Source organism: Bos grunniens, chromosome 1 (assembly GCF_055505025.1).
Source record: "Bos grunniens cultivar Pamir isolate PY7600 chromosome 1, Bosgru_T2T1.0, whole genome shotgun sequence".
In the NCBI taxonomy this organism is placed as follows: Eukaryota; Metazoa; Chordata; class Mammalia; order Artiodactyla; family Bovidae; genus Bos; species Bos grunniens.
In genome coordinates this window covers 20,933,413-20,947,374 of record NC_141165.1, presented here as the reverse complement: position 1 = coordinate 20,947,374, position 13,962 = coordinate 20,933,413, and the positions used below count along the sequence as shown (strand labels likewise).

Genomic DNA, 13,962 nt, shown 5'->3' with positions numbered 1-13,962 from the left:
TGCCCCACTCACTAGTTTGGGTGGAGCTAAAAATCCCACTTTTTCAGTTGGTTACTGACAATAGAAAGGTCTTACCAGACTCACTCTCACATACATCTTAAGATAATAGTATTAGTCAGAAGGTTCTTGTTAAGAAGGAGAAACATGTCCTTGAGCAAGATTAGTTGTTTTGTTGTGTAATCATTAGCTCTGGGGTTAAATAAAGTTGGTCTTAGGATTTATTGTTGCCATAACAGCTCAGAGCTTAAGAAAAAAATGTCTTATGTGACTAAGACGAAGGAATGTAGGGAAAAAACGTTGCTCCTTTCTCCTCCTCGAGGGCCCCAGACCACTTTCTCCTCCTAGAGGGTCCCAGACTCCTCACCAACCGACCTAAGAATGAACTCTCACTCTTTTCCATTGCAGCTATACCATCCCATCTCATTTGAACAGTTTTCTATTCCAAATCAAAATCAGGTCCTTCATCTCAACGTCTTATCCCACTTTTGGTGACAGTCCAGCCTTTGTATGTTCCAGCCCTGGTTATCTATGTGATGAGACCGAGGTAGGGAACAAAGGTTGAATGTGGATGAAACCTAGTTCTATTTCTACTGCCACTAATTCACACAATTATTAAACAAGAAACAAGAACCCACACAGGTGTCCTGAAGTTTAACTAGAAATCACAGGAAGTTAGAGTGATAAAATAAGCAAATTTGAATACACCAGACTTCGCACATCAAACGCACATTTTTTAGCCTCAAAGGAATCATTCCAGCTGAGTAAGATCATACTGTTATTTCATAATATCTGTTTCATTCCTCTTTTTTTGTAATCATTCCAAAAATCTAAATTTAATTACTAAACACCAATTACTGAATAAGAACAAACAGATTAAAAGAACTGAGGACTTAGAGAAAAAGTAAGATTCTTTCCTTTGTGAGAAATCCAGCATAACAGCTATTGCTTTATCATTTTTCTGCACAGCATCTCTTCCTCCATTCCCCTATTCCCTTTCTGATCATCAGGATGTGGCAACCATAAGGTGTACAGTTCAGATTGTCTAAAAAGCCCACATAGTTGACTGACAGGCTCCAGCGGCTGCTCTTTGGGATCCACCATTGTATTTAAACCAAGACCATGCTTCCTCCAGGCTGTTTTCAGCCAATGACTGAGCATGATGGGGATCTAGAGCTGGGACAGTCCTACCTGGATGTAGTACTTTTCCAATGACAATCTTCTTGGGAATTCTCTATTTGCTTGGTGAAGACTCTCAGAACCATGCAGTGGCCTGAGGCTCTTCCTAATCGTCCATCCTTCCTTCTCTTCTTTCACAGACATTAGGCCTGTGTTACAGCCTAAAGGGTCTCCCCAACTACTTCTGCTTCCTTTCAGTTTATCTTTTATGGATATTTCCCCCAATAAATCTCTTGGAAATCTAATCTCATCTTGGCATCTGCTTCTAAGAGAAGGAAGTGAGGCAAGGACAGAATCTGGGGGTTCCAATTATCACCTGTGGCCTCAGTGATTGGTCAAAGGGGTGAACCTTTGATTGGCCTGCATAGGACCAATCAGAATATTTTGCTGGGGATTAGTCAATTTCAAACATGTGGGAGCAGAGGATTCCCAGAAAGTAAGGCAATAAACTCACATTCCCCTGAGGCCATGGTTCCTGGCAGAGGAAACTGTGTCTACAGTTGCAAAGAATGAGGTCAATATTATAGAGTAAAAGAAAGGAGTGAAAGGTTTGGGAGTGGAGTGGTAGGACCTGAGGAGATGCAGATTCTGAAATCCAGAGACCAGCATCACCCATCATATTTGATCATGTGAGTCAGGTACGTTTCCTGTTTTAATTGGGTTTTGATCCCTTGTGACCTAAGAGTCCTAGTTATGTGATTCCCTTGGTTAGCATCTTTCCATGGCTTCCACTGATTTTAGGATAAAGCCCAAACTTGTTATACTACAACAGTTTATTTTAAAGTTTGCAAACCTAGTGAAAATTTGTCAGAATAATAAAATAGGCTGCATCTAAATTCATCAATTATTAGTACTCTGGTACATTGGTTTTATCTCTTTCTCTTTCTATATACATATAATTTTGAGTAAATAATTTGAGAACTGAATTAGTCAGAGACATCTTAATATTTCACCCCTAAATATCTTTAAAGGTATTTTCCTATATAACCATGATACAATTGTCACATTAAGAAAATTTAGCCTTGATACAGCATAGAATCTGAATTCAAATTATCCTAATTATCCCAATAATGTCATTTATAGTTATTGCCATTGGTAGTAGGTTTTTTTTTTAAATCAAGATCTAATTAAGGGTTCAGTCAGTCAGTCACTCATTCGTGTCCTACTCTGCGACCCCATGGACTGCAGCATGCCAGGCCTCCCTGTCCATCACCGACTCCCAGAGTTTACTCAAACTCGTCTCCATTGAGTCAGTGATGCCATCCAACCATCTCATCCTCTGTCGTCCCCTTCTTTTCTCGCCTTCAATCTTTCCCAGCATCAGGTCTTTTCAAATGAGTCAACTCTTCGCATCAGGTGGCCAAAGTATTGGAGTTTCAGGTTCAACATCAGTCCTTATGTAATGCTTTTAGGTGTCATAGCTCTAATTCCCTTTGATTTAGAACATTTCCTTCATATTTTTCTGTCTTTCAACCCCTTGATATTTTTTTTTTTAAGAATCCAGGAAGATTGTTTGGCAGAATGCATCTTAAATTGGATTTTTCTGGTTGTCTGCTCATGATTAGATTCAGGTTAAACATTTTCAGGAGCAAACAGAGGTGATGTGATGCCCTCAACACATTTGTAGGGCTGTTCACAGGCTGGACCTCCCCACATATCTGATCTCATCACCTCCTACTCTCTCTGTGATTCTTTGAGTTTCAGCCAAACACACTTGTTCCTCCAGCCTGCTTGTTTTTTCCAGCTTTCACACACCGTACTGCTTATACCTGACACTCACTTCCCCTACTCTGCCCTTGGTTTGTCTGGGTCACTGGCATGTGCATTTCTGGTCTACCCTTAGATATTCATGAGGCCATCCTTGACCCTTTGGGGTGGGTCAGTTTACATGTGTACTTGAGTAATTATTTTTCTTTCTAGACCATTGGTCTTCAAAGTGTCGTCTTCAGACCCTTGGGGTTCACAAGATCAAAACTAGTTTCAAGGTAAAACTGTTTTTTATCTTTTTTACTGTATTGACATTTGCATTGATGGTACAAAAGAAATGGAGGTAAAACTACTGGTGCCTTAAGATGAATCATGGCTGGGACAACAACCTATAGCATTAACTGTTCTATTCTTCCTCCATTCATTCACAGGAAAAAAAAAATGCTAGTTTTACTTAAGAATGTTCTTGATTAAGCAATAAAAATGATTAATTTTATTAAATCATGTCCCTTGAGTACATATCTGTCTTATATTTTCCATGACAAAATGGGAACTATGCAAGCTCTTCTGATGAAATATGATGAAATACGATGGTCATCCCAAGAAAAAGCATTTGTGTGATTGGACTGTAAGCTGAGTTACATGCTATTTTCTATGGAACACCATTTTTACTTGAAAGAACAACAGGCAGTTAAACTATGCTTATTCAACCTGGGTATTTGGCAGACATTCTCTCAAAAATGAACAAAGTCCGTCATTTAAAGAAAAACAACTCATATTATGTATGGCCAATGGTAAAATTCAAGCATTCACACACAAGTTAGAATTTTGGAAAAATTGTATTTGTCACCACAAGCTCAACAGATTTCCAACACTTAAAGACTTTTCTGATGTGATCAGTGCTGCTACTAATAAACGTGATTTTTTATATATTGTGTAATGAAATATGTCAACATTTGAAAGAATGGTATAACTCAGTGAATCAATGTTTCTTAAACAATGCATGTTGTTACAAAATCATAATAAGATCCACTGAAAGTACAAACTAAACTAATGAATTTTAATATGCAAAGTTTATTTCATGTATTTATCATTGGTGTGATTTCAGATTTGATATTGTAGTAATCTTTAAGAAATTACCACTTATTGATTTTTGGTATAGTATTAAAGCAAAGAATAATTTCCACAATTATCTGAAAACACTTTTAAGATACTTCTTTCTTTTCCAATTACTTATCTGGGTGATGCCAGATATTCTATATATACCTCAACCAAAATAACATATCACATCAAATTAAAGAAAGAAGCAGAAGTGAGAATCCAGATTATAAAATATTACAAATTAAAGAGACTAACGAAATTATAAACAAATGCCACTCATTAAATTTTTTGTTTTGAAAAAATGTAGTTATCTTTTCATAGGTGTATATTATTTATGCTTACATATAATAGGTTCATTGTGCTATATTCAAATGAATTAATACTTTTCAAGTTTCCTAGTTTTAATCTCTAATACAATAGATACCAACAACTGTAACCCACATAATCAAAAGTCTTTTTCAGTCTTCAACTTTTAGAGTGTTACAGGGTCCTAAGATCAAAGCTGGAGAACTGCTGTTGTAAACTCTAAGCTTTGGCAGAGCATGCTACATCTCTCTTGAGCACTGTTCTGCTCTACACCAGAGACATTTGAAAAATAGCTGCCAGTATTTGTTGAAAATATGATTGACTGAATGACTGTCTGAGTGAATTATTGACACTTGCAAGATATTAAAGACAGAGGGAAGAGTCTGATATTAAAAAAAAAAAAAACAGAAATAAAACAGGAAGAATTTTAGGTGAATGTTGATATTGTTCAATTGCTCAGTTGTGTCTGACCCTTTGCAACCCAATGAACCGAAGCATGCCAGATTTCCCTGTCCTTCACTATCTCCAAGAGTTTGCTCACACTCATGTTCATTCAGTTGATGATGCCATCCAACCATCTCATCCTCTGTCACCCCCCTTCTCCTCCTGCCCTCAATCTTTCCCAGTAGCAGGATCCTTTCCAATGAGTTCACACTTCACATCAGGTGACCAAACTATTGGAGCTTCAACTGCAGCATCAATCCTTCCAATGAATTTTCAGGGTTGATTTCATTTATGATTGACTGGTATGATCTCTTTGCAGTCCAAGGGACTCTCAAGAGACTTCTCCAGCACCCCAGTTTGAAAGCATCAATTCTTGGTGCTTGGCCTTCTTTATGGCCCAACCCTCATGTTTGTACATGACTACTGGAAAAACCATAGCCTTGACTATGAGGACCTTTGTTGGCAAAGTGATGTCTTTGCTTTTTAATATGCTATCTAGGTTTGTCAAAGCTTTTCTTCCAAGGAGCACTGAAGTGTGTTAGTCACTCAGTAGTGTCCAACTCTTTGTGATCCCATGGACTATAGCCCACCAGGCTCCTCTGTCCTTGGAATTCTCCAAGCAAAAATACTGGAGTGAGTAGCCATTCCCTTCTCCAGGGAATTTTCCCAACCCAGGGATTGAACCTGGATCTCCTGCACTGACAGGTGGATTCCTTACTATCTGAGCCACCAGGAAAGCCCTAAGGAGCAAGTGTCTTCCAAGGAGCAAGTGTCTTTTAATTTCATGGCTGCAGTCTCACCATCCACAGTAATTTTGGAGCCCAAGAAAATTCTATCACTGTTTGCATTGTTTCCCCATCTATTTGCCATAAAGTAATGGGGCAGGATGCCATGATGTTAGCATTTTAAATGCTGAGTTTTAAGCCAGTTTTTTCACTCTTCTCTTTCACCTTCATCAAGAGGCTCTTTAGTTCCTCTTCATTTTCTGCCATTAGAGTGATATCATCTGCATATCTGAGGTTGTTGATATTTCTCCCAGCAATTTTGATTCCAGCTTGTGAGTCATCCAACCCAGCATTCTGCATGATGTGCTCTTCATATAAGTTAAATAAGCAGGGTGACAATATACAACCTTGACACGCTCCTATCCCAATTTTGAACCAGTCCATTGTTCCATGTCCAGTTCTAACTGTCACTTTTTGACCTGTACACAGGTTTCTCAGGAGACAGGCAAGGTGGTCTAGTTTTCCCATCTCTTTAAGAATTTTTCCACAGTTTTTTTGTGATCCACACAGTCAAAGGCTTTAGCCTAGTCAGGGAAGCAGAAGTAGATGTTTTTCTGGAATTCTCTTGCTTTTTCTATGATCCAATGGATGTTGGCAATTTGATTTATGGTTCCATTGCCTTTCTTAAACCCAGCTTGTATATCTGGAAGTTCTCAGTTCATATTGAAGCCTAGCTTGAAGGATTTTGAGCATTACTTTGCTAGCATGTGAAATGAGTGCAATTGTGTGGTAGTTTGAACATTCTCTGGCATTGCTCTTCTTTGGGAAGGGCAATGAAAACTGACCTTTTCCAGTCCTGTAGCCACTGCTGAGTTTCCCAAATTTGCTGGCATATTGAGTGAAGCACTTTAACAGCATCATCTTTCAGGATTTGAAATAGTTCAGCTGATATTCCATCAGCTCCACTGGCTTTGTTCGTAGTGATGCTTCCTAAGGCCCATTTGACTTTGCACTCCAGAATGTCTGGCTCTAGATGAGTGATCACACCATCCTGGTTATCTGGGTCATTAAGATCTTTTTTGTATATTTCTTCTGTGTTTTCTTGCCACCACTTCTTAATATCTTTTGCTTCCATTAGGTCCATACTGCTTCTGTCCTTTATTGTGCCCATCTTTGCATGAAATGTTCCCTTGATATCTCTAATTGCCTTGAAAATATCTCGAGTCTTTTCCATTCTATTGTTTTCCTCTATTTCTTTGCATTGCTCACTTAAGAAGACTTTCTTACCTTTTCTTGCTATTCTCTGGAACTCTGCATTCAGATGGGTGTGAGGAAACTAGTGCATGAATGAAAACAGGCTTTGGACCTAACCCCGAGTTCAAATCCTGGCTCCAACTTTTATTAGCTAAATACCATTCTGAGCATCAGCTTGTTAGCTGTGTACTAGTGCAACTTCCTGCCTCTGTGCCTGTTTCTTTACCTGTAAAATGAGAATAATGACAGCACCTATCCCATACATTCATGTTGAAAGTAAAGTGCTTGACTTGTATTGCCTAATATGCAGTCACTGGCCACATGTGACCACTGAGCACTTGGTATGTGGCTAGTGCAAGTGAAAAAATAAGTTTTAAATTTTATTTCATTTTAATTGGTTGAAATTAAAATGTTTAAATTGAAGTAGTTGGTCAAAATGAATGGGAATAAAAAAAGAAATAATTTTTGCTACTAGTTCAAGTATTAAACTCCTTTTAAGTAAATTTAGATCAACTTGAGTTTGTGATTCTAATTTTCCAGTTTATTTTTTATGAAATCTAAATACTGATCAAATATTTGCAGTGAAAAGTTAGGTCCAAATTTAGATGTGTTATAGGTATAAAATGCATTGTGGATTTCCAAGACAATACCAAAAAATGAAGTATATTAGTAAGTTTTTATACTGATTATACACACATAATTTAAAAATTTATTAAGATAAATCTCACCATTTTTTATTTTTTGATGTGGCAATTAGAAATTTAAGATACATATATGGATTACATTCTATTTCCATTGTACAGTGGCTCTGTACACAGTAAGCATTGTACACAACATTAGTGGTCACTTTTTATTATTATCTATACTATAAAGATAACATTTACCTTATAAAATCATATAAAGATAAAATTCAAGTATTCTGTAAGGCTCTTACCCCAGTGTTAAGCACATGATAAGGGCTCAGTAAATGGTACCCATCAGTAAGGAAAGAGGGAATTCTGTGTTCTTGGATAACAGAACTGAAAGGCTGTGTGGGGAGTGCATATTGTAGAAAGTTTTGAAAATCTGGCTGAAAAGCTGAGGCTTAATTCTCTATACAACCAGGAGCCACTGAAGCACATGATCCAAGATGTGTTTTAGAAAGATAATTCTGACAATAAGTGTCCTCAGAGGGGGTGATGTGAGATTTAGAAACAGTTCTAAACCATTCAGAGCTACATCTGCAGAGTTGGTTGGGTAATCAAGCTGGGAAATGCTGTCTGGGGTCACAAACCAAGTCTCAGTTTGAGTGATGAGTCTGGTTTCTTGCGAAGCTCATAATCAAGCTTTGTAGCAATTCTGAAAGAGATTTCACAGGCATTTTTGAAAAGTGATAGACCGCATCATCAGTATAAGCAGCTCTCCTTCCACTGTGACTATTCCAAAATGTGTACATTTTTTGTGTTTACACATCAAGCAAATAAATGGTACCATCACATTTTAGTGTATTTTTGTACTCCAGATGAAAGGCTCTTATAAAAACTTATCCTGGTCTCAAGCACCCTAACCAGTCCTTCAAGTTCCCCTTTTATATAAATAAACCCATCCTTCCCTAGGAAACACTTAGATACTGACTGAAACTAACTAAATCCATATACTTTAACCAGTACTGCCCTTATATCCAGATGAAAGACGCCCATCTCCTAGGCCCCATAGCTTTGAGGGTTCTGAGATGGCCCCTTTCCTGCTACACTGTTGTCCTTTATTAGTTATCTAAGGGTGCGGTGGCTCAGACAGTAAAGCGTCTGTCTACAATGCAGGAGACCTGGGTTGGATCCCTGGGTCAGGAAGATCCCCTGGAGAAGGAAATGACAATCCACTCCAGTGCTATTGCCTGGAAAATCCCATGGACAGAGGAGCCTGGTAGGCTACAGTCCGTGGGGTCGCCAAGAGTCGGACATGACTGAGTGACTTCACTTTCACTAAGGGTGCATAAAAAATCACAAAGCTTAGTGAGTTAAAATGACAATCATCATTTACATCTATCATGGTTTCTGCAGGTTGTGAATTAAGAAGTAGCTTAGCTAGGAAAGGGGCTTCTCTGGTGGCTCAGATGATAAAGAATCAGCCTGCAATGCAGGAGACCTGGGTTCAATCCCTGGGTTGGGAAAATCCCCTGGAGGAGGGCATGGCAACCCACTCCAGTATTCTTGCCTGGAAAAACCCCATGGACAGAGGAGTCTGGCAGGTTACAGTCCATGAGGTTGCAAAGAATCAGACCCTATTGAGCAACTAAGCCCAAGCACTCTTAGCTAGATGAGTCTGGTTCAGGGTCTCTCATGGGAAGTTGTAGTCAGAAGTCAGCTGGGCCTGTAGTCATTTGAAGGCTCGACTTTGGAGGATATATTGATGCTTTCAAGGGGTTCACTTACAGAACTGGGAATTTGATTTTGGCTGCTGTCAGAAGACTTTGGGTCCTCTCCGCATGGGAAGCTCCCTCACAAGACGGTGGCTAGGTTCTGAAGCCAAACATACAAATGGACAATCGCTACATCATACATGACAATAAAACCCTGAACCACAATGTGCCCCATCAGTGAAGCCAACAACAACTTCCATATCAATAAGCCCCAAATGGCCAGGACTTGATCTATTACTGATAGCTTCTCTGATTTTTGCTTCCATTTCCAACTTAAAACTAACTAAAGAAAGCAAAATCTGCCCTCCCTAACCAATCACACCAGAGAAGGCAATGGCAACCCACTCCAGTACTCTTGCCTGGAAAAGCCCATGGACACAGGAGCCTGGTAGGCTGCAGTCCATGGGGTCGAGAAGAGTTGGACACGACTGAGTGACTTCACTTTCACTTTTCACTTTCATGCCTTGGAGAAAGAAATGACAACCCACTCCAGTGTTCTTGCCTAGAGAATCCCAGGGTTGGGGGAGCCTGGTGGGCTGCCATCTATGTGTCTGGGTTGCACAGAGTCGGACACGACTGAAGCGACTTAGCAGCAGCAACCAATCACACAAAATGGCCTACTTCCATTCTGCCAGCCTGCAGCTTCCCCAGGCCACACACTTCTAATTAGGCACACCTGAGGCTTTCTATTTACCTAGAGCTATGCCCCTAGTCTGCTGCTTTTGGATCTCTGCAAAAAGACATGATGGTGGCTGACTCCCTTACTACACAAACTCTGAATTAAATAGCTTTTTCTTGTTCTAACGTGGGTGGTATTTGCTTATTTACACAATTTCAGAAATTCTGAAAGTTTGTGTGTTTGTGTATGTGTGTTTGAGAAAGAGAGAGCATGAAGTGACCAGAAGCTGTGTCCTTTTCATGACCCAGCTTTGGAAGTCACAAATTATCACTTCCACCATACCCCCTTGGTGCAGGTAGTCACAATCCCTCACCTAAGGGGAACAAAGATCACCTGTCTTGGTAGAGAGATGTGCCAATAACAATGAAAGAAGAGCATCCTAGATGGGGTAAATATGTGGGTTTGGTCATTTTTGAAAAATACAATCAGTTCCCTACCCTCTGGACAAGGAGTCTGTGGGGCTAGGAGACATGCTTGCATAAAACCTGCTCCCCAACTTCTAAGCCTGCAATGAATATGTTAGCCACTATCTAAATGTGTTTTTTTCTATTTAAATCAATTAAAATTAAATAAAATCTAGAGTCCATTTCCTCAGTCTCACTAACCACATTTTGAGTACTTAATAGCCACAAATGGCTAGTGGCTATCATACTGGACAGCCCAAATAGAGAATGTTTCCATCACTGCCTTGGATAGCACTGATCTAGGTCAAGTTCAGAGACCTCAAAAATCCATGTAGATCATATTTTGATATTAGCGGTTCAGGGCCTGGATGGGTGACCAAAAATGATGGTTGGCAGGCTTTGTAGATAGAGCTTAAATATCCAGGCTGCAATATCAGCAAGCTTGCTGCTATGTCCTGAATTGCATCCCCTCAGATTCATATGTTAAAACCCTAACCCCTGACGTGACTGCAATTGAAGAAGGGCCGAAGAAGGAGGTAGTACACATTAAGTGAGGCCATAAGAGTAGGACCTTAATCCAGCAGGGCTGATGTCCTTAGAAGAGGAAGAGATGAGAGAGCTCCCTCGCTCCACGTGCCACAGGGAAAATGCCACTTGAGGATGCAATAAGATGGTAGAATGTGCAAGACAAGAAGGAAACTCACCAAGAACCAAATTAGCTGGCACCTTGATCCCGGACTTCCAACCTCCAGAACTGTGACAAAATTAATTTCTGTTACTGAATCCACCCAGCCTGTGGTATTTTTTTATGGCAGCCTAAGTAGATTCACACACTTGTGCACAAGGTCCCTCACAGAACAGTCTAGAACAAGGGATGGAAGGAAGAGGGAAGGAGAGACACAGGTTGGTGGCTTACTCTCCACCACCATCTCACTTCAGCATGGAACCTCAAGAAACTCAAAAAATAAAACTCAAAATTGGCCTCCCAAGATTTTATAAAGACATATATGGCAATGCAGAAAGATACAATTTATTTAACAGTTTGTTCATTTGATTCATACCTTCTAAATATTTTGATATACAGTATGTAGGTAGGCCTCCATGTGTGCTCTTTATAGGAACCCATGGGGCTTCTCTGGTACCTCAGCTGGTAAAGAATCCACCTGTAATGCAGGAGACTCTGGTTCAATTCCTGAGTTGGGAAGAGTCCCTGGAGAAGGGATAAGCTACCCACTCCAGTGTTCTTGGGCTCCCCTGGTAGCTCAGATGGTAAATAATCTGCCTGCAATGCAGGAGACCTGGGTTTGATCCCTGTGTTGGGAAGATCCGCTGGAGAAGGGAAAGGCTACCCACTCCAGTGTTCTTGCCTGGAGAATTCCATGGACAGAGGAGCCTGGCAGGCTACAGTCCATGGGGTCACAAAGAGTCAGACACGATTGAGTAACTAAGCACAGTACAGCACAGGAACCCACAAATGTTGGAGATGCATAAGACTTTAGTTTACATGGTTTCTTAGTCTGAGGAATAGGAAAATATATGTGTGTGCTATGTTGCATTATCACTGTAATGAAAACACTGGATTCCAAAAAGAAGGATGATAGACATCAGGCCCAATGTAGTTGCACAAACTGGGTAGAGAAACTTGCTCTGCCTCAGTGCATATTTCATAGAGCCGGTTTCAAGACTAAGAATCAAATGGAGATATCAACTGCATTATGGTCTAAGGAATCTGCTGAGTTACCTGAAAAAAAAAAAAAAAAGACTGCATGGAATAGGCTTTGAAATAGAGTTATGCAGGAGTCACTGTTGCTGCCCTCTTCCTGGGCTGCAGCACCCATCTCTCAGTCACTGAGGGTGACTTTTCTTTCAAGTGACACTTTGAACAGCCAACCTTTATCCACTGAAATATACCTTGAAACATTCTATTTTTCCACCTGGTATTTTTTCATAATTTTATTTATTTATTTTTGGCTGTGCTGCGTGGTTCTTCACTTCTGAGCAGGCTTTTCTCTAGCTGCGGCAAGTGAGGACTGCTCTCTAGTTGCAATGCTCACACTCCTCATTGTGGTGGCTTCTCTTGTTGCAGAGTACAGGCTCTAGAGTGTGCAGGCTTCAGTAGTTGTGGTTTGCGGGCTCTAGGACACAGGCTCAGTAGTCGTGACACACAAGTTTAGTTTCTCCACGGCATGTGGGATCTTCCTGGGCCAGGGATCAAACCTGTGTCTTCTGCATTGGCAGGCAGATTCTTTACCACTGAGCCCCCAGGGAAGCCTCTGCCTGGTATATATTCAAACAAAAATGCTTGTCAGCAGCTTGCACACAAAGAAAGTCTTCCGTTTTCCCATATAAATATTTTGGGCTGTCTGATGAAAGGTCTGTTTTTCCAGATCAGCGAGTTCTGTAGCTGATGAATGTTTCCAAAACCATATGGCTGCTGATGGTGAGAACCCAAATTCCTGACTACAGAGAAAGTGGCCTCCTGCATCCGAGACTCTGGGTTGAAGGGCAAGGTTTGTCCTTGACCAGAGCAGCTGAGAGCCTTTCTATATCCCAGGGAAAAAATGCTTCTGGTGCTCCTTCCTTATTCAGTTACTTGTGTCTACATTCCCCTGACTTTGAAGGCCTTCGTGTGGCATTATCACAATGTGAGTCAACATTGCAGAAGTTACCCAGACTTCTAGACCTGGTGGAAGGCTTAACAAGTGTGTAGGCCAACTCCACCCCAAACTCTTCTCCAAATATGCAGAAAGACTGGACCCTACACATATTTTTTAATTAAAAATAGATATGTGTTGGGCAGTGAGGAAAAAAAGACCAGGAAAGATGGTGTGAAAGAAAGCTAGACTTACTACTTGCCTGGAAGGGAGATCCACACTATTGCACTCAGGTGTAAGATAAGCAGGTTTCTCTAAGCAGAAATTGAAAGAACTTATATAACAAAAAGAATTTGGCAAAGAGGCAGAATGTAAATTCTTTCTTTTTGTGTCTCTGATACAGGGAAGTCTGGTTTCAAACAAGTTTGGGATTAGTTGCCTAAGTTTCCCATGGGCTTGAGTCATTCAGCGGAAGGCTTAAGCTGAGAATTCTCATCAAAGTTTCTCTTTAATACACATTTAAATAAGAAAGAGTAATTGCCAGGAGTCAGAAGAAAAGAAGGAGACTTTAGATAGTGAAGAATATGAAAGTTGAAGCTATGCAGCCCACAAGATGTGAGCCTTATTAAATACACTTGACAGGAGAGGGTTTTAATGCCTGTCAGGAAGCAACTTGCTGTACCAGGACCCAGGAGAAAGGAGCAGTGACCCCACAAGAGACTAAGCCAGGCTTGCCTGTGAGTCTCTAGAAGTCTTGGGTGGAGGTGAAGGTCGACAGTAGGTGGCCTGCCCCAGGGTCAGGGGCACCAAATACAACAGTCCTGGGAGCCCTGGGGCATGCTGGGGTATGCTGCCCTAAGTCCTTTTGAAGGAGGTCACCATCATCCCTACCATACTTTGGCCTTAGGCCAAACTAGAGAGAGAGAACACAGCCCCAACCTTCAACAGAAAATTGAATTAAAGATTTACTGAGCATGACCCTGTACTATACAGGGAGAAGTTTTATACAGTCAGCAAAAATAAGACCTGGAGCTGACTGTGGCTCAGATCATGAACGCTTGATTGCAAAATTCAGACTTAAATTGAAGAAGGTAGGGAAAACCACTAGACCATTCAGTTCAGTTCAGTCACTGAGTCACGTCCAACTCTTTGCAACCCCGTGAATTGCAGCATG

The 13,962-nt window shown here is 40.6% G+C and overlaps 1 long non-coding RNA gene across 1 annotated transcript in view; it reads right to left on the bottom strand.

Moving 5' to 3' along the window:
• LOC147379097 (uncharacterized) overlaps window positions 1-1,472 on the bottom strand; it is a 54,345-nt gene extending 52,873 nt beyond the window's left edge. The window contains exon 1 of the long non-coding RNA XR_015145997.1: window positions 1,189-1,472. This is a non-coding gene — a long non-coding RNA (uncharacterized LOC147379097). The remainder of the gene's footprint in view (window positions 1-1,188) is intronic.
• Window positions 1,473-13,962: the final 12,490 nt, after the last annotated feature.